General features: G+C 41.7%; 1 long non-coding RNA gene across 1 annotated transcript in view; it reads right to left on the bottom strand.

Moving 5' to 3' along the window:
• LOC130274064 (uncharacterized) overlaps positions 1 to 13819 on the bottom strand; it is an 83992-nt gene extending 70173 nt beyond the window's left edge. The window contains exons 1-2 of the long non-coding RNA XR_008844229.1: positions 13677 to 13819; positions 12281 to 12340 (exon numbers count right to left, since the gene is read on the bottom strand). This is a non-coding gene — a long non-coding RNA (uncharacterized LOC130274064). The remainder of the gene's footprint in view (positions 1 to 12280; positions 12341 to 13676) is intronic.
• Positions 13820 to 21764: the final 7945 nt, after the last annotated feature.

The raw sequence follows: 21764 nt of genomic DNA, 5'->3' as shown, positions 1-21764 counted from the left end.
GTGACAACTATGCTGCCTAATCTGGGGGACAAGTATGCTCCTAATCTGGGGGACATCTATGCTGCCTAATCTGGGGGACAAGTATGCTCCTAATCTGGGTGACATCTATGCTGCCTAATCTGAGGGACAAGTATGCTCCTAATCTGGGTGACATCTATGCTGCCTAATCTGGGGGACAAGTATGCTCCTAATCTGGGTGACATCTATGCTGCCTAATCTGGGTGACATCTATGCTGCCTAATCTGGGGGACAACTATGCTCCTAATCTGGGGGACATCTATGCTGTCCAATCTGGGGGACAAGTATGCTCCTAATCTGGGTGACATCTATGCTGCCTACTCTGTGGGGCAAGTATGCTCCTAATCTGGGGGACATCTATGCTGCCTAATCCGGGTGACAGCTATGCTGCCTAATCTGGCGACAACTATGCTCCTAATATGGGGAAAACTAATGCTTCTGGCCTTGGGCCTATAATTTTTTGAAGTTTAGCAGTAGCTAAATACATGCTTAATGCAAATGTCAACATTGATCTTTAAATGTAAGGGGTTATGAAACCCTCTTGGGTACTGTGAATGACTGCTCCAGACTCATTCTGTGTCTTTCACAAACTACTTGCCTTCCTGGTGCCTCAGGCCTTGGGCCTATAATTTTTTAAAATGTAGCAGTAGCTAAATACATGCTTAATGCAAATGTAAACATTGATCTTTAAATGTAAGGGGTTATGAAAACCTCTTGGGTACTGCAAATGCATGCTCCAGACTCATTCTGTGTCTTTCAGGAACTACTTGCCTCCCTGGTGCCTCTGGCCTTGGGCCTTAAATTTTTGGATGTTTAGCAGTAGCTAAATACATGCTTAATGCAAATTTCAACAATGATCGTTAAATTCTCGGCGCTCTGCCAGGGCCTTCTCCTACCCCGCCTGGGCCGATCCGAGGACCTCACTAACCAACTCACTAACTAATCCAATCGCTTATAGCGACGGGCGGGGTGTACAAAGGGCAGGGACTTAATAAACGCCAGCTTATGACCCTCACTTACTGGTAATTCCTCGTTTTAAGATTAAATAATTGCAATCACAGATCCCTATCACGAACTGGTTTCAGTGTGCAACACGCACCCGTCCTTGAAAGATAGAGACACGCTAATCCGTTCAATGGAGCGCTACTGCGGCTCAGGACATCTGAGGCCATAACACACCTGTTATTGCTCGATCTCGCAATTGATCGGGCAAGGTAAGGGGTTATTAAAGCCTCTTGGGTACTGATGAGGCCTACTCCTCACTGCTCCTGGTGCAATGTATGGGGTAATTAAACACTCTTGGGTAGTGTTATTGTTAAATTTACTGGTAATTTTATCAGTAATAAAATAGAATTTTGCAGAATGCTAACCGTTACACAACAGAACTCTTGTTGCGTGTGATTTTTTAATGAAAAAAAAAATTGATGGAGAGGGATTAACTCTACTTAATCATTTTTGGCGATTAGAATCCTTTTGCCATCTGATTTTTTGGAGACAGATGCACTTACACACATGTAATAATTTTTTTAACCAAATTTCAAACATTGTGTGGTTTATTATTTTTGAGAAGAATGTCTTTGGGTGGTCCACCATCCTGCATTATAGAGTCTTCTGAACTGCTGTATATGCGCTTGTTTTTTTTTTTTTTTTTTTTAAAAGGTATTTTGTCAGACATTTCGATAAAATTTGGCGTTTTTTTGGGGTGGATTGTGAACCCCGGGTGACAAGTGTGCAGTGTGTACTCGTGCATCAGTCAACTCCAGTCTGTGTCCGTTAGGCAATATATGGGTTACTGATGCAGCAGAGGTGGGGCCTTGGTCTTGGAATTTCAATTATTTAAAAAAATTGAACATATTTTGTGGTTTATTATATTATAGAAGAATGTCTTTGGGTGGTCCACCATCCTGCATTATAGAGTCTTCTGAACTGCTGTATATGCACTTGTTTTTTTTTAAAAAAAGGTATTTTGTGAGACAATTTTGATAAAATTTTGCCATTCTTTGGGGTGGATTGTGAAGCCCGGGTGATGGGTGTGTAGTGTTTACTCGTGCATCAGTCAACTCCAGTCTGTGTCCGTTAGGCAATATATGGGTTACTGATGCAGTAGAGGTGGGGCCTTGGTCTTGGAATTTCAATTATTTAAAAAAATTGAACATATTGTGTGGTTTATTATATTATAGAAAAATGTCTTTGGGTGGTCCACCGTCCTGCATTATAGAGTCTTCTGAACTGCTGTATATGCGCTTGTTTTAACAAAAAGGTATTTTGTCAGACAATTTCGAAAAAAATTGCATTTTTTTGGGGTGGATTGTGAAGCCCAGGTGACGGGTGTGTAGTGTGTACTCGTGCATCAGTCAACTCCAGTCTGAGTCCGTTAGGCAATATATGGGTTACTGATGCCGCAGAGGTGGGGCCTTGGTCTTGGAATTTCAATTATTTAAAAAAATTTAACATATTGTGTGGTTTATTATATGAGAGAAGAATGTCTTGGGGTGGTCCACCATCCTGCATTATAGAGTCTTCTGAACTGCTGTATATGCGCTTGTTTTAACAAAAAGGTATTTTGTCAGACAATTTAAAAAAAAAAATGCGTTTTTTTGGCGTGGATTGTGAAGCCCGGGTATGTACTCGTGCATCAGCCAACTCCAGGCTGTGTCTTTCAGGCAATCTATGGGTTACTGATGTAGGTGAGGTGGGGCCTGAGTCTAGGAATTTCCCATTTAAAAAAAAAAAATTCAACAATTGTGTGGTTCATTATTTTTGAGAAGAAAGCCTTTGGGTGGTCCACCATCCTGCCTTATAGAGTCTTCTGAAATGTTGGATATGCGCTTGTGCTTACACAAAGTTGTAAATAAAAAAAAAATTATACAATTTTGTTGATTTTGGGGCGGATTGTGAAGCCATGTGTGTACTGGTGCATCAGCCAACTCCAGGCTATGTCCTTCAGGCAATAAATGGGTTCCTGATGCCACAGAGGTGGGGCCTGGGTCTGGGAATTTAAAAGTTTTGGATTGCGGGTGCTGCAAAAAAAGATGGATACACCCTAATCCGTTCAGTGGAGCGTGCCTGTGGCCCCGGACATCTGAGGGCATAACACACCTGTTATTGCTCAATCTCAGGAGAAGGGGGGTTCATCATCGGGAGAAGAGAGTTGCAGGTTGACCTTGAGTCAGCAAGGCGGTAGCATGGTTGGCAGTCAGCGTGGTGTGGCAGTAGTGGAAATTATGGAGCCAAACATGCCCGGGGGAGACCACCTGCTTCGTGGCAGCTTACCTTTCCGGGAGTTAGCGGGTTACCAGCACCGGTCGATGAAAGATAGAGACACGCTAATCCGTTCAGTGGAGCGTGCCTGCGGCCCCCGGAAATCAGAGGGCATAACACACCTGGTATTGCTCGATCTCGCAATTCATCGTGCAAAGGTAGGGGTTAATAAAGCCTCTTGGGTACTGCTGAGGCCTACTCTTGACTGCTCCTGGTGCAATGTATGGGGTAATTAAACACTCTTGGGTAGTGTTTTTTTTTTTATTTACTGACAATTTTATCAGTAATAAAATTGAATTTTCCAGAATGCTAATCGTTACACAACGGAACGCTTGTTGCGTGTGATTTTTTAATGAAAAAAAAAATACGAACAGGGATTAACTCTGCTTCATCATTTTGGACGAAAAAAGTCCTTTGGTGATCTGATCTTTTGGAGACAGATGAGCTTACACACATATTGAATTAGTTTTTGTAAAAAAAAATTCAAACATTGTGTGGTTTATTATTTTTGAGAAGAATGTCTTTGGGTGGTCCACCGTCCTGCATTATAGAGTCTTGTGAACTGTTGGATATGCGCTTGTTCTTACACAAAGGTATTTCTTTAAAAAATGTCTAAAATGTTGTTATTTTTTTGGAGGGGATTGTGAAACCCGGGTGTGTACTGGTGCATCAGCCAACTCCAGGCTGTGTCCTTCAGGGAATATATGGGTTCCTGATGCCGCAGAGGTGGGGCCTGGGTCTGAAAATTTCTAATTTTTGGATAGCGGGTGCTACCTATGAGAAATCTTTGTCAAAAATTTTATATATTGTGTTGTTTTTTTAGGGGGGATTGTGAAGCCCTGGTGTGTACTCTTGCATCAGCCAACTCCAGGCTGTGCCATGCAATATATGGGTTACTGATGCCGCAGGGGTGGGGCCTGGTTCTGGAAATTTCTAATTTTTGGATAGCGGGTGCTACCAATGAGAAATCTTGTCAAAAATTTCATATATTGTGTTGTTTTTTTGGGGGGGGATTGTGAAGCCCTGGTGTGTAGTGTACTAGTGCATCAGCCAACTCCCCACTGTGCCATTCAGCCACTAAATGGTCTCCTCTTGCTGCCAACATGTCCACGCTATGTCATTCAGTCACTATATGGTCTCCTGACACTGATGCCACCACCAGGCTCTGTCATTGTGCTGCTGTGCGGCAGTGATTCTAAGAGCGATGCCGGTAATCTGCATGCTATTCTGAATAACAGTATTATTTCACTACCCCAGCACACTCCATATGCATTTTAGGACACAGCAAAGTGTTCTATACCCCTATAGAGGCTGTATGTAGGCTAGAAATAGCCTTTTTTAATATCGATTTGGTGCGAATAAATTCGGATCGAAATAAACTTTTCGGGAAAATTCGGCGAATCGGCCAAATCGAATTTTTGAAAAGTTCGCTCATCTCTATCTAGCGTCTTGACTGGAACGATAGTGTCATGTCTGTATTGGCCTGTGTTCACACACAGCTATTGGCTTGGTTGTGTGTGAACAATTTAATGTTCCCTGGTCAGGGAATAGTTAATAACCTTTTCCTTGCTAGCCAAAAGCTCCTATTTAATGTTAGCCCAATCTAGCCTCTGGGCTGGTGATACTTCATTATATCCTGACTTGCTAAGATGCTGGACATGCTGCATGAGCTCTTGGTGAAACGTTCTTTATTTGAGCTCTTAATCTACTATCTCTGTTTTAGCATGCACTTTGTATTTTCTGGTTTTTGGCCAATGTTATGTGGCATGCTCTTAGTAGATTTTAAGCTTTCTTTGTATAGTCAGTTTTAGGATTTGTATGTTTTTTATGTGAAGTTTATATTCACACTGTGTTTTCTCTTGTATCCGTTCTTATGAAGTACTGTGTTTTTCATTTCTCTTTTCCTACTGGGCCAGCATCCTGTCCACACTGGTGAGTTTGCCGCTGGCCAGTAGTCTATTTGGATTTATTATTAATGGATACTTTGTTAGTCGAGTGGAGTGTCCAGTTTGTGTGTACAGTGTGAACAGTGTCCTATGTTGCATCCCTGTTAATACTCCATGGGGACTCCTTGTCTACTGGGGTTCTTTTGAGGGATTGCGATTTATCCTGTCTTGTGTTCAGTGTGAACAATGTTCTATATCAATATCCATTGTATTTAGGCATCCCTGTTATCTATCCATGGGGACTCAGAGGGTATTGTTATTCCTGCATCTACTGGAGATGTTCTGAAGGGATTGCGATTATTCCTGTCTTGTGTTCAGTGTGAACAGTGTTCTATAATTATATCCTGTTGCATCAGTTTTTCTGAGTTTTAACTTGGCATCCCTGTTACCTGAGCATGGGGACTCTGTGTCTACTGGAGGTGTTCGGAGGGATTGCGATTATTCCTGTTTAGTGATAGATCCCGTTTACCTGTCCGTGGGGACTCAGAGGGTGTTGTTGTTCCTGTGTCTACCGGAGGTTTTTCTAAGGGATTAATCTTATTCCTATTTTGTTCTGGAGTATGTTCAGACTTATCCGTTTTGCTGTCTGGTGTTTTGAACTCTATATGTTTCTTTGTTCTTTATTAAGATCTTTGGAGTTCTGTTCATGACCGCTGATCTATAGTGTCCTCTGTCCACTACCATTGAGTCCTCTGTTCATGACCGCTGATATAGTGTCCTCTGTACTAACTCTCTGATCTATGTCCTCTGAACTTTATACTATAGAGTTCTATGTTCCTGTTATGTTTCTGGTTTGTGATCGACTATTTATTAGTATGTGTTTTTTAGGCCCCTGCACTTTAGCTCAGGGAGGGACCGGCACACAGTTGTCGATCCACCGTTTAGAGTGGATGGGTAAGTAGGCAGGGAGAGCAGTTTTAGGGTCAGTTTAGGGATCACTCTCCCTGTCCCCTGGTCGTTCCCTGACAGATAGGGTGTGATCGTAACAATTGGTGGCCACGTCAGGATATATTTTGAGATTTTTAGTGTTTGCTGGATTTCATTTGTAATGAAATCTTAGCACTAAAAGAAATTGCATACATATTCTTGTGTGTAAATTTCAAAGACAGAGCTCAGTGCTGTTTAAAAGACATACAAAAAGAGTGCAAGACAGTTCTGCCTCCGCACTTCCTGTTTTACCTACTCTGTCCCACATCGGAAATATTGAGGCATATCGCAAGCAGTCCAAACCTGCACTGGAGCTAATGTGCCAAGAAAAGGAGATCCCTACTGTGAGAAATAACAAGGAACAACTTATTGCTTATCTTGTGGAGTTTAATGCCCGTGCAGCAGAGCTGAGTGACATGAGACAAAGTCCTACAGCTGGAACTGCCATCCAAGGACTGATATCTGGGGAATGTAGCAACATTACTCCCTATCAGGACAGTACTCCACATGAGGCCTTGGACTCTTATATGCGGACTGCCTTACAACACCTTGGAAATGTGGATGCTAATATGAAACTCCAACTGCTTCTCCAGTACCAAACTGCAGAGAGAGAGAGGCACAAGCCACAGAAAGAGAGGCACAGCAGAAGCATGAATTGGAGGTTCTGAGGCTGAGAGGTGATGCTTTATCTGCACGCAGTGATGTGCAGGATCAAGGAGACCACAAACCTCGCTTGGAACATTTCCCCATGTTGGAGAAAGATGGTGATCTGGATGCGTTCCTGAGGGGATTTGAAAAGGTTTGCCGGCGGTTCCATCTACCTAAGAAACAGTGTGGACGATATCTAACCCCACGGTTGCGAGGGAAAGCTCTGGATATGTTTAATTCTCTTCTCTCTAAAAGTGACCAGGACTATGAGGCAATAAAATCTGCCCTGCTAAAAAGTTTTAATCTGACCCCAGAGGCTTATCGGAAAAGATTTTGGACTTTGCAACAAAGCGCCACAGAAAGCTGCCCTGAACATGCAGGCCAGCTAAGGACTGCATTCAGGCAATGGACTGGGGGCCTACCAGTCACTACTTATGAGGCCCTGGAGGACTTGATGGTCCTGGATCAGTTTCTCCAAACACAGAGCTTTGAAGCCAGAGAGTGGATTTTGGACAACAAGCCCAAGACAGCAGCTGAAGCAGCAGAACTAGGAGATGACTTTGCTAATAACCGGGCGCCAGCAGCAAAGTGTGGATCTGCACAAGCTGGAGCAACTACCTGAAGGGGAGCCACACAACCACAAAGCACCACCAGGCCAGCCGGGAAATTCTTGCCATCACCACCAAAAGCAACAGGAGCTGCATTGGGTCAGGGGGACACCCGCCGATGTTACAGATGCAATAAGATTGGGCACCTGAGTGCCACTTGCCCCAACCAGAAGAATTCTCCACCGGCAGCTGGAGGTCACACAGCCGTTCTTCTGGTGTCTGGAGGAGTGGAGAAAAGAAGGGATAACCTACAGAGTGTAACTGTGGGTGACAGTGGGTTTACGAGATTCTGGAGCCTTATTTACCTTGGTGTGGCCTGAAGTGGTGGATACAGAGGACATCATCCCAGGAAGAACCATGGCTTTAAAAGGAATTGGAGGTGTGCGACCTGCTGGGCCCATGGCCCGTGTGTACCTGGATTGGGTACAGGCAAAGGTTTGCGGGAGGTGATGGTCTCTGAGGACATCCCTGTTAATGTTCTGCTGGAGAATGATTTAGGTGGATGCTCTGTCATTATGCTCCGGAGGACACTACCTGCACACCAGATGGGCTAGGAGACAACCTGTTTTTTTCTGAGGTACTGTGCGAGACTTTGGGAGACATTGTGAAATGTGATAACTGGAAGGGAGTGCAGGGGATTGATAAATGTTTACCAGGGGCGGACTGACCGGCTGGTCCGATCGAACGTCGTCTGAGGGCCCGGCCGGGTTAAGGGCCTGCCGCCGCCGCAACTGAGGATCCAGTGGGGACTCATCTCAGATCCCCAGCAGACAGTGCTGCTCTGTCTGTCTGAGCCGCATCTGCTGCTTACACAGAGGAGACGTGACCTCCGCCCTCACGCAGCACGCAGTACAGGCGCTGATGACGTTACTCATTGGCGCCTGTACTGTGGAGGGGGAAGACGCGGGCCCCTGCTACTGAGGAGATCGCTGCGTGGGACATAAGGTGAGCATAATTTTTTTTATTTTTTAACTCTGCCTATACCTATGGGGAAGAGGGGGAGGGAAGAGGGGGAGGGAAGGAGGGGGGTAACTCTGCCTATACTTATTGGGAAAGGGGAGGAAAGGGGAAGGTAACTCTGCCTATACTTATTGGGAAAGGGGGAGGGGGGTAACTCTGCCTATACCTATGGGGAAAGGGGAGGAAAGGGGGGTGGTAACTCTGCCTATACCTATACGGAAAGGGGAGGAAGGGGGGTAACTCTGCCTATACCTATGGCGAAACGGGGGGTAACTCTGCCTATGGGGAAAGGGGGAGTAACTCTGCCTACACCTATGGGGAAGAGGGGGGGGGGGTAACTCTGCCTATACCTATGGGGAAGAGAGAGGGGGTAACTCTGCCTATACCAATGGGGAACTGGGGGTAACTCTGCCTATACCTATGGGGAATGAGGGAGGGGTATCTCTTCCTATAACTATGGGGAAGAGAGGGGGGTAACTCTGCCTATACCAATGGGGACCAGGGGGGTAACTCTGCCTATACCAATGGGGAAGAGGGGGGGTAATTCTGCCTATATCAATGGGTAACAGGGGGGTTTACTTTGCCTATACCTATGGGGAACAGGGGGGGAGGTAACTCTGCCTATACCTATGGGGAAGAGGGGGGTAACTCTGCCTATACCAATGGGGAACAGGGGCGGGGGAGTTAACTCTGCCTATACCTATGGGGAAAGGGGGTAACTCTGCCTCTACCTATGAGGAAAAGGTGGTTTAACTCTGCCTATACCTATGGAGAATGAGGGGGTTTATCTCTGCCTATCCCTACGGGGAGGGGGGGGGGACTCTGCTGCCTGTACCTATGGAGAAAGGGGGTTAACTCTGTTCCTATACCTATTGAGAAGGGTGGGTTAAGTCTGATGCCTATACCTATGGGGTAGGGTGGGGGGCTAACTCTGGTGCCTATACCTTTGGGGAATGGGGGTTAACTCTGCAGCCTATACCTACAGGGAAGAGGGGGTTAACTCTGCTATTCATACCTACAGGGAAGGGGGGTTAACTCTGTTGCCTATACCTGCAGGGAAGGAGGGGGTTAACTCTGCTGCCTATACCTACGGGAAAGAGGGGGTACCTAACTTTATACCTGGATGCCCAACTACTTATCTACATACCAGGCTATCTACCTACCTACATACCTAGCTACCTAACTATGTACATACCTGGCCTTCATACATGGCTAACTACCTAGCTAGCCCTCTACCTACCTGGCTTGTCACTTACCTACATATCTGGCTTCCTGATCTACCTACCTAGTTACCTATTTACCTGGCTACCTACCTACCTGCCCTTTTACTGTGCAGGACACCAAGGAGGGCATTATTACAGTATGTGAGCCTATAGATTGAAAGATTGTGTCAAGGAGGAGAAGGCACTGGAAAAATGCAGAGTCTGACATGTTTGTCCTGCAGATGTTAAGAGATCCACATAGCGGTCTTATCCGGATGGAGAAGAAAAGGAAAGAGGACGCCGCTGATCAGAAAAGACGTAATTGTGAGTCTAAAAATGTAACTGTAATCACTTATATGGTATACACATCCTGTGTACAGCTGTAATATAATCCTGTATATAATCACTTATATTGTATACAGATCCTTTTGTGTGTGCATAGTGGTTTTATTCAGTACAGTATGGCGGTATAATCCAGTTATTGTGTTGTGGTATATATTTACTCCTTGCATACCAGTACTATTGGTCATGGAAATTTACCTGCACTGAAGTGTTTCTTACATATATAAATTTTAGTTTATTGTGTGTGGGATTTGGAATAGGGGCGTGGCAGAAGATTGACGAGCTGCAGAGACTAGCAGGGGCCCTTGCCTTTTCTTGGTTTTCTCTGTGTTTTTTTGGTTTTCTCTGTGTTTACCTGTGACTGAACCAGTAATGTTTTCCAAAAGTGAAATGGGGTGTATTGTAAAATGTGATGACAATGAATTACCAATGCCAAGACCTAGTGGAGATGGGCTAGGGGGAGGGTATCGTATGCCCCTGGTGACATGTAAGGATGAGGTACCTGCAGTGAGTGATATGTCCCAATCCTGTGAGCCTAAGATGGCTGAGGAGGAGGAAGGAAGGAGGGATGGGCTTGTGCATGATGCCTGTAACATCTTATGTCTGGGACCGAGGAAGGTAAACCCCAGGGAGACATAACAATGGTGGCAGTGGTAACATGTCAGCTGCATGTCAGGGCTGCAGCTGTAAAAAGAAAGGAGGATGGTGATGCAGGGGGCAAGCTGTGTGACTTACAAGCCTAAGCAGAGGAAGGTAGAGATGCTAGTTCACCTGAGGGAAATGTGCTCCCTAATGCCACGAGAAGGGGGAGGGCAATGAGCATTTCCAGGAAGTTCTGCGCAGTGACCCTTCCCTGCTCTGGTGAAACACGTTTATCAAAGGGTTAATTTGGTGATTTGCTGGGACTGGTAGTGGATACCCAGAGGTCTCGTGGCTTTAACCCTTGCACCATCACACTCTCTCTACTGTCTTGGCTGGACCGATAGGGTGTGATCGTGACAACATCTGATCGCGGGGGGTCCCGCCGCTGGGGACCCCACAATCTTGCATGCAGCACCCACCTGTGGGAGCTGCACACAGCGCTGCAACCTCCGAGTCTGCCGGGTTACGACTACGGGGCCGGAGTATTGTGATGTCACGACTCTGCAATGCAAGTCTATGGGAGGAGGCGTGGTGGCCATCACGCCCCCTCCCATAGACTTGCCTTGCGGGGGCCATAGACTTGCCTTGCGTCACATGGGGCAGAGTGGTGACGTCACGATACTCCGGCCCCGTAGTCGTGACCCTGCAGACAGGTGGGTGCTGCATGCGAGATTGCGGGGGTCCCCAGCGGCCGGACCTCCATGATCAGACATCTTATCTTCTATCCTTTGGATAGGGAATAAGATGTTTTAGGGCTGGAGTACCCCTTTAATGGGCCTTTAGAAATTCAAGCACATGCTGCAGAAACAATCTCTCAAAGAATTCTGCGACAAAACTGCCCTGTATGTCACCGTTTGTCATGTTGAATAACAAAGGAGGGGAACAATGTAGATGCTTCAGAATTATCTCATGAGGACAGCTTATTTAAAAAAAAAAATGTTAAAACAACTTTTATTTAGAGTTCTAGCTGTAACAGTACACATATTCACCACTAGATGGCAATATTAGACTATTCACATTATTTTTTATTATAATTACTGGATACTGTTGTTTTGGGAATTACACGTTTTTATTTCCTGTTTGGTGACAGAATGGGTTTAGCTATGACAAAGGTTAAAATATTTACTGAAATAATGTATATTTTTTTTACATTAATATAGTGTTTTGCAGATTTGAATCTCATATTATTACTATTATCATAAAATCCTTACCTATTTTTAGTATTTTTCCAACTAGAAAGAGCTGGATCAAGACAATAAAGGTAATTGGCCGTACCTGCTTTTTACAACTTTGTGACTGACAAGGTATAATTGTATGGGGCAACAGGAGATTGTAGAAGAACTGAGCTGCAAAAGGACAGAGATTTTTTAGTGGTGAATGGGGTGAGTTCATAGACATAGAAGGAGAGTCCAGATCAATGTCATTGCATAGTATAGCACAAAGAACTGTAAAATAAAGGAGATAATCAACAGTGGCACCATATACCACAGACCGTCTGAGGGATTTCAATAAAACTCTCTAGCGGCATGAGCAATCATCTCAAGTGTGTGGCAAGAAATATATAGGAAATATTCATAAATTAACACTAGAATTAAGTACCTTAAATATTAGTATAACATTGTACTGCCTATCTTTAATTTAGTTTATTATTAGATTGTATAGACGCTTGTGCTGCATGTGGTTCCTTTTCCTATCACAAGAGGGCAGCACTAACATACTTATTTACCTTATGTCCAAGTTGTGAATGTTTTTCATCCCTCATTGCTGCTCATTGACATGTAGGTAACTATTAGGTAAAATAAACATAATATTTGCTCTGGAATTCAAACACATGCAATAAATTAAATTAACATAAGAAAAGGTTAACCGATAAGACTTGTTTAACAAGTCTCCCTCTCTCTCTCTCTCTCTCTCTCTTGTTAATTTTGTCAACATTCCTAATATAGAGGCCATTCTGCTTATTTTACACTTGCATTTGGGGATTTTCTGCTATTCCTCTGTTCACATCTTTTCAAGCTCTGTCAGGCTGGATGAGGACCATCAGTGAAGCCATTTTCACTTCCAGAGATGTTCCAATCGGTTTAACCCCTTAATGCAGTGTTTCTCAAGCACGGTCCTCAAGTACCCCCAACAGGTCATGTTTTCAGGATTTCCTTAGTCTTTTACAGGTGATATAATTGTGGTAAGTGAATCAGGCATCATCACAGTCATATCTCCTGTGAAAGACTAAGGAAATCCTGAAAACATGACCTGTTGGGGATACTTGAAGACCGTGCTTGAGAAACACTGCCTTAATGTCCTGGTACTTAAAGGGGTACTCTGGTGGAAAACAAATTTTTTTTTTTTATTCAACTGGTGCCAGAAAGCTCAACAGATTTGTAAATGACTTCTATTTAAAAATCGAAATCCTTCCAGTACTTATCAGCTGCTGTATACTACAGAGGAAGTTGTATAGTTATTTTCTGTCTAACCACAGTGCTCTCTACTGCCTCCTCTGCCCATGTCAGGAACTGTCCAGAGCAGGATAGGTTTGCTATTGGGATTTGCTCCTGCTCTGAACAGTTCCTGACATGCACAGTGTCAGCAGAGAGTACTGTGCTGACGCTTTGTCTTTGCAGTGGTTGTGAATTTTTAAAGTGCGACTTTTCTCCAAATGTTGTAAATTATTATCAGCAAGTTACAAGCAAAAATGTCACAAATGTGCAGTTGCACCAAATGTATCATACAGAGTGCAACTATTGATAAAACAAGGTGCATGTACACAACCTGAGCCTGGTAAGTTAGAATGAAAAAAACGTGAGCAGCTAAACACGCAATGATAAATCTGCTCCATTGTTTTATTGGAATTGGAGTCTAGCTCAGTCTGTGGCCCAGTGCACTCTGGGTAAGGAGTCTAGGTTTCAGAATTTCTCTGTACTTTACTACATTCAGCTTTCCCTCAACCCTTACCAGCCTTCCTGTCCCAGACACTAAAAAAAACACCTCACAGCAAGATTCTGCCCCCACCATGCTTCACTGTAGGATATTGGGCAGGTGATAAGCAGTGCCTGGTTTGTCAGCCGTGAGACCTTATACAGACAGGGCTGTGTTTTTCCAAATTGTGTCCAATCAACTGAATTTACCACAGGAGACTCCAACCAAGGTGTAGAAACATCTCAGAAATGATCAAGAGAATTGGGAGACCCCGGAGATTCATTTCAATTGTCATAGCAAAAGGGTATGAGGGGGACATTTATCAATATTTGGGGAGATTTATCAAAACCTGTGCAAAGGAAAAGTTGCCCAGTTGCCCATAGCAACCAATCAGATTGTTTCTTTCATTTTGCAGAGGCCTTGTTAAAAATGAAAGAAGCAAGCTGATTGGTTGCTATTGGCAACTGGGCAACTTTTCCTCTGAACAGGTTTTGATAAATCTTCCCCATTGGTGTTAGGTAGTATAGATTTTACCCCTGTTTGCTTGGTGTATTTTTTACACAGTTTCTTAAGATTTACCAAAATGGGACACAGACTTGATAAATTCTGGACAATTATAGAAACCAGTGAGCTGCAAAGCAAGGTTTAAAAGGGGAACTCCACTGCCCCAGCGTTCAGAACACTTTGTTCCGAATGCTGGGTGCGGGGGTCGTGGTGTCACGCCATGCCCCCTCAATGCAAATCTATGGGAGGGGCGTGGCAGCCACCACACTCACTCATGAGGGCCGTGTCTGTGGCATCACGACCCCCGCAGCCTACACCCAGCATTCGGAACAAAATGTTCTGAGCACTGAGGCAGTGAAGAACCCCTTTAAGCTTTGTGCTGTGGCATTTGACACATTTGTAGGTGTCCTATTAAGTGGTGTAGGTTCACACAAAAAAAGTTGGCTTTGCGCAAAAAAAAAAAAAAAAAAAAAAAACACTCCTAAATTGTATTTGCAAAAATTATGAATACAGCTCTACAGCAAAAAGTGGTGTACGGTGCACCAAACAGTAGATAACTTTGAAAATTGTGCAAAAAAAATGCGCCAAAAAATGGAATTACGCAAAATTAGCAGGGACATTAGGGACATTAGTAAAGTGGTGTAAAGCCAATGATAAATGCCCCCCTTAATGCTTATGTCCAAGCTAAATTTTAATTTTTCATTTTTAATGAATTTGCAATAATTAAAAAATTATCTTTTTGCATTCTCCGTATGGGGTATTGAGTGCATAATGATAGTTAAAAAATTTATTTTTCTTTTTAATTTTGGCTCAAGGCCACAACGTCACAAAATGTGAAAAAAGTAAAAGGGTCCGAAAACTTTGTATATCCGAATGCATTGTACGTTTGACTTTTTCGACACAAAGGTATTTCAAAGATTTTCAAAGATTTTACTTATTATTTATAACTTCTGATCTCTGTATAGCTGTGCACAGAGGCATCAGATAAGGTATCAGAGGTATTATTGTTCGTATGAATGTTCACTGCAGCACGGCTCTATAGGAAGCCAGGAGCACTGAGCCATGGTCCTAGGCACAATGAATTGATTTGTCACTGCACAGCTCAGAACACATTCTATACACACCAGTGTAAGTGCAACATAGAGGCCAATGGACTGTGCATGCTCAGAGGCTGTGCTAAGCTTTTCAGATGAAAATCAGAGATCAATGAAGGGACAGCAAGGGGCTTAGTCCTCATTCATGTCCCACATTCATCTGCACTACTGATAGAAGACTTCATTAGCCACCAATTCTAATAAAAAAAAAAAAAACTCTCCTTCTTAACTGAAAGCGCGGCTTTACCTGGAAATTTTAAATAATATACATTATGAAATTATATTAGATCTGAAATGCATTGACGGTGTGGCACCCTTATAGTTTAATAGAGGGCTGTGACACAATTACAGAACTACCTTTGGAAAGAGACAATAAAGTACTGCTATGTACAGGATAAGAGATGGCTTACCTGCCTAACAATTCAATCTTCTGCATGGATAGGAATATTAGGGTTATAATGTCCTGTACACTAGCAGAATAGTATCAGTGCGTAATGATGAGTTTCCTTTTGTCCTCTACTGGTAGAATAACAGACTGCTTTTCCATACAGAGGCATCTAGCAAAGACAGTATAAGCTGTAATATGTGGGTTTTTTTTGGATACACTTTGGAGTGTTTATTTTGTAGTGGCGGTTCCAGGTTACTGCAGCTCAACTCCTATTCACTCTCTCCAGAATAGCGGGGATGCTGGGTGTCGGTACCCTGCTGATTGGCGATTGATTTCCTAACCTGAGATTAAGTCATCAATCATTTCAGCCCAGAAAGACCCTTAGAAGCTGTAAACCAGGGCTCAAGTCCTGCAGGAACGCTTGGGAACTGAGTTCCTGCACTTTTTCCACAGCAGGAACACCATTTTCATTAGCAGGACCAGCCCTTGAGTGGAAATCTTGAGTGAGTTCCCACACTTTTTTTTCCCAGGACTTGATCCCTGCTGTAAACTGACACAGCATTTTCTACATCATATAAAAAGTTTTTGTTGACGACAGGTACACTTTAATAAACATCCTCTTTTAAGATGCTGTCCCTATTTTCAGCTTGGTACTTTGTATGTGGTGTGCCACATTCTCTCCTTGTAGTATGCCCAAAATGATGACAGTCTTTACTTGGTTGCAATGTCTGTGCAATATCCAACCAGGTTTGTGTGGCTGGGGACACTGGGGATAGCTGGGACCAGTAGTGATTCCAATCACTGTGGTTCCTTTTATTTAGCAGGTGTGTGCTAGTTTTCACTTGCTATATTGTAGTGTGCATTCATCATCTACTGTGGGTCACTGTTAAATGTCATTGATATAAGATGTTTCTCAATCCTTTGTTAATCCACCATAGTTTATTATACCAGGGAGGCTCTTGTACGTTGTAATCCCTGCAAGGAGAGACACAGAGCCTCATTCCACAAGCTGTGTAATCATATAACACTGTACATGTGTTGTGCTATGTAATGTACTGCACCCTTTCTATATTTTAGCCAAGCACTTTTTAGCCTCCTAAAGATAAGTAAGTATTCTTCCTGTAAAAAGTATTGAGCTCATGCTCAAGAGGAAGACCCTCTCGCATACCAACAAAGTTCCAAGCAAAATTTGGGTCTAGGCATGGTACACACAGGTAATGCTATAGCCAAGTCTTCAACTCTTCAAGCATAGCAACACACCCCCTACATGTACACAAGTCACATTCCTCCCCTATACAGACATAGTTAAATATATATATATATATATATATATATATATATATATATATACATATATATATATATATATATATATATATATATATATATATATATACTCCTGAGAAATCTCATGGATAACTAACCAGTTCATTCAAAGAAACGGCAACCAATAATAAAAGATGAGTCTGCAGTCCATGTTCTGCAGAAATGGGAGAGCCTAAGGTATACCCCCTGGCACATGCACATACTAGGTTTCAAAATAGAGTGCTGATAAAATGGAAAGCTTCCTTACCTTATTATGTCATTTGACAATACTTTTTATTAATTATTTTCTTCAGCTGTAATGTTATAACACCAGCATAGTTAATTCTAAAATAGATAAAAAAAAATAGGATATAAATACTAGCTTAGTTTTCTTACCACTCTTTACTTAAGAAGGCACTTGGATGATGTCTTCAAGGTCTAAACAATGATTATGACAATGCCCAGATGTTTATGCTCACCGCAATGGATTGTTTCAGTTGCTGTCATATTCTGACAATGAAAAAGCTTCATATCTAATAATAATTCCATTAACAAACAATAGTATTCAAAGAACTGAGTAATTTGTTTAAGTATTTTAGAACTTACAATATACATTCATTTAGGTCTAATTTCATCCCAAAATTTTTTATAACATATCTTTCTCTTTATAACTCAATTTTCAATGTCCCTCATTGTACGGCCCTTCAGATTAGAGGATATATTAATCAACAATATTTAATGCCATTTTTATACTTTCTAGCATGGCCTTTAATGGCTGCAAGTAGACTCTCCATCATGATTATAAATTTCCATTTTCTATGCTTTGCAGAACAGCTGCTAAGCAGCTTGTCTCCGACTTCTTACTTAACTCATATTAATAAGTGTGCTGTTACTTCCTATTACTGGATTTATGAATTGGGACACTCTTTGATCTATGCGGTTAGTACAGTATGAAAGCAAAGCTTTAAATCTTAGATTAGGGAAATGCAATATGAGAACTATCTTAATATAATGTCAATAGCAGCACATGGCTACAACCTCATTGAGAGATCAATTCATATACAGGCTGCAATAAGCACTAACTGTATTTCCCCGTTAGGGCAATTTAAAGGGATTAGATTTCCCTCCAGCTCTGTGGGCTATTTTTACTATCACTCCTGCTTAATTAGGAATAGATATTTATAGTTACATTATACAATAATTTTTATTACAATTCTAGTCGTTAAAACTTATTTTGATGTTGTTGACCTCTCATTGACACCTCCCTCACCTACTGTTGCTGAGAACAAGGGGCTTTAAATCCTTGTTTTTAGTAACCTTACAGGATGAATATGTGGCATTATATTCTAGAGAGATTAAAGGTACTCAATTGTGTCAAACACAGCCAACCAGTATGACTGGTTTAAACTCAAGAGTTGAATTTAAGGAGTCCCTTACTTTTCGAATGTAGGATGTAGAAGGCGATCTTAGCTGCAAGCGGGCCCAGTGTTAGTAGCCACTGGCTCGGTGGGTCAAGCCGCATTGGTATAAGACACCAAGTCTGGGTTCAAAAGCAGGTTGTAGGTTGGAGACAAAGTAGTATATTTAACCACAGACAGAATAGTCGTGACTAGAGATGAGCTAACCAAACTCGTAGAATCAGAGTTCGGTCAAAACTTTGCTAAAAGTTTTGTTTGGCTAGAACTCAAACTTCAGGCACTTTGGTTTGGCAGAACCTGCTAAAATAACATCAGCAAAATGGTAGTAAGGAAAAAGGAGGAACAATCACATGACCTCAGAGAATCACATAATTCCTTTCAAACAGCTCTCCAAGCCAATCAAGAGGCAGTTTAGTGGTGATCTCAAAGCTCCTATGAAAGCCTATGCACATAGTTTTAGCAGGCATTTTAGAGATATCAGGGGAGATTCATCAAGACCTGTGCTGAGAAAAAGTTGACCAGTTGCCCATAGCAACCAATCAAAGGCCTTTTCAAAAATAAAAGAAGCAATCTGATTGGCTGCAATGGGTAACTGGTCGACGTTTCCTCTTAACAGGCTTCAATAAATCTCCCCTTCAAGTGTTAGGTGAAGATCTCTGTGAGGGACACTAAGCAGTAAACAGCACCAACAGCAGTAGGACAACAGAAATAAAATAATTGTAGTAAAGCAACAGAGAACGTTCTGTATCTGTTCTGTCAGTGCAAACTCTGTTTTAATTGGAAGTTAAGTGGGACATTTCTTTTGTTTAACACTAATTGTAAAAAAATAGCATAAAGGTATTTGTGTCACTTGTGCACTTGGATGCCAACATACACAGGACAGTCTAGGTCATACACAGGAGAAACAAAACTGTACAGAAGATTTCCTAATATGGTATGGCAGACAGAATAAGCACCAGAAATTACATTACATCGATGAAGAGCAACTGTTGGTATTGCACTATTCATTCTAGTGTGGGCAAAAATGCATGTTTGTCTTATGTATATGCAAATATGAGATTTGAGACTATTTATTCTCAGCATTAGGATGCTTTGACTTGGCAGTATTTGGTTTAGCATGCTGTAAAAAGTATCTCACTCTCACACAAGGTTGAGTGACAAGTAACTTTGTATTTTGAGTATCACATTCTTTTTATAGTGTAACTGTTCACAATCGGATGCATGATATGGATGGATGAATCATCAGTCAAATCATAATCACACAAATACATTTGACATCAATAAATGAATATTAGCTGCTACAGCTATATTACCATAAGAAAGAGACACACGGGCAAAAGCTGCAGGGATAGCATTTTTTTCACATTTTTAAACCAATATATATTACAAATGTACATATAATGTTATTGTCTATATAAAGTTTTTGTAAATAACAGTTATACTTTAAAGGAAAAAATAACAATTAAGCCCAGAATTGCTTATTTTTGGTCACTTCATATACCAGAAAAAACATAATAAAAAAGCGATCAAAAAGTCCTATCAAAACAAAAATGGTACAGATAAAAATGACTGATCACAAAAAATGACTGATCATAAAAATTTGAGCCCCATATATATAAAAAAAAAATTATATGGATTAGTAGAAGTCAATTTAAAGTAGAAGTCAATTTTCTTTAAATAGTACATAAAAAACATATATATATATATATTGGGTTTCTTGAATTCAAATGGACCTGGAGAAATTCAACTGGTGCCAGAAATTTTAACAGATTTGTAAATTAAAAGAAAACTGATGTGTGCAACTCACAACCCACGTCCGAGGAATATGTGGTTAAAAAAATCAGTCCCCACTGATCAACGATAATATAAAATAGTAATAATATATTAACCACACCTCAAGGACGATACACAGTGAACAAAAATTATAGACAGTTTAATTGATAGAAATGCAAAACAATTTATTATACAATGTTGTTCACAATATAAAATCAGTTAAAAAAATTAAATTAATAAAACATCACTAGAATGATAGAGCAATAGTGTATATAATATTTTGCCATTGGGCCCTAATGGTATATATAGATAAGAATAGCACTGCTGTTGTTAAGTTGTTGATAGGTTATCGGCCGGTTATCCGGCATAAACTATTAGTCCGGCAATAGTGTGAAACAGTCTTTGGTTAACAGACTAAGCTGTTCAAGAATATTAAGGGATTAGTTGTTTCTCGAAAACGGAAGATGTCCAGCACCAGGAAGGCAGGTAAAAACTTGTTTATTGAGGTACAAAAATGACAAACAGCATATCGAGGAGCGTAGAGCCTACGCGTTTCAGGCTAAAGAGCCCTTAGTCATGGCATAAAAACTTTACAGCACTGTGTTCTTTTATAATAAAACACATTAGAATCACATGATCTGAGCAGCAAAGTGGTGGATCATCTAAAAAATGCGGCATGGAGTTGATCACAAAACACTATGACTGTTATACATAGATAGACATGGTGTTCAATACACGAGTATACAAGACAGCCACAAGATTCAGTTGCACTAATACTTATATTATCGTAAGCAAAGTTGTAGTCTGGCTAAATAGATGGACCATATTAACTAGTTACTTCCATTATTAAAACGTTAGTATAAGGTCTTGTCTCAAATTTAACCCTTGGGGCTCTCTCGTGCCTAGCATGAATATCCAGAACGATTCTCTGTTGAGAACCATCCTCCTTAAATCCCCACCCCGTCTCGGTTTCCTAACTTTTTCTATGCCCATGATTTGTAATGTACTCATGTTGCCTCCATGAACATCCCTGAAATGTGTGGACAACGCAGAAATATTACTATTAAAAGACAAAATATTCTTTGCATCAGATATGTGCCTGCGTATCCTAGTTTTCAGGGAGTTCATGGTGCAACCTACATACTGGCATTGGCAAGATGTGCAGGACGCTAGATAAACAACATTTTTTGTATTGCAATTAACATAATCCTTCAAAACAAAAGTTTTAGTATTTGAATATGATTTAAATTCCTTGTTAACCTGCATGTAACTGCAAGTGATACAGACATTGTGCCCACACTTCCAGTTACCTGCATGAAACAACCAATTCGTACCAGTATGTTTGTTGTCAGCACCACAAAACATACTAGGTGATAAAATAGATCCCAAAGAGGGACCTCTTTTGGACACCATTTTGAAGTTGTCCTGTAAAAGATTATATAAAACAGTGTCTTGATGCAGTATAGGTAGATTTTTCTCAATGATATTCCTGATTTTATGAAATTGTTTGCTATACTGTGTGATGAAGAAAGGGGGATGAGCCCTGTCCTGTCTCGTTGTAAATTCCTTATCTTTTGTACCATGTGCAATAAGATCCTGTCTATCTAGTTTGGCCGCTCTATTTCTAGCCTTATTGAGTGTCTCCGGGTGATATCCTCTTTCCCGTAATCTATTGATTAGTTGTTTCTCACCCTGTCCGCTGGTTTCCGTACTGCGACGGGCCAAAGTTGGTAAAGTTGGTGTGGCGGACGTTGATTGAAATTCATCTAGCGGCAGGGCTCTGGCATGGAGCTCCCATGACGGAGGTCCGTAGCG

This window comes from Hyla sarda, chromosome 5 (assembly GCF_029499605.1).
Source record: "Hyla sarda isolate aHylSar1 chromosome 5, aHylSar1.hap1, whole genome shotgun sequence".
NCBI classification, from domain to species: Eukaryota; Metazoa; Chordata; class Amphibia; order Anura; family Hylidae; genus Hyla; species Hyla sarda.
This window is presented reverse-complemented; position numbering and strand designations above follow the sequence as displayed.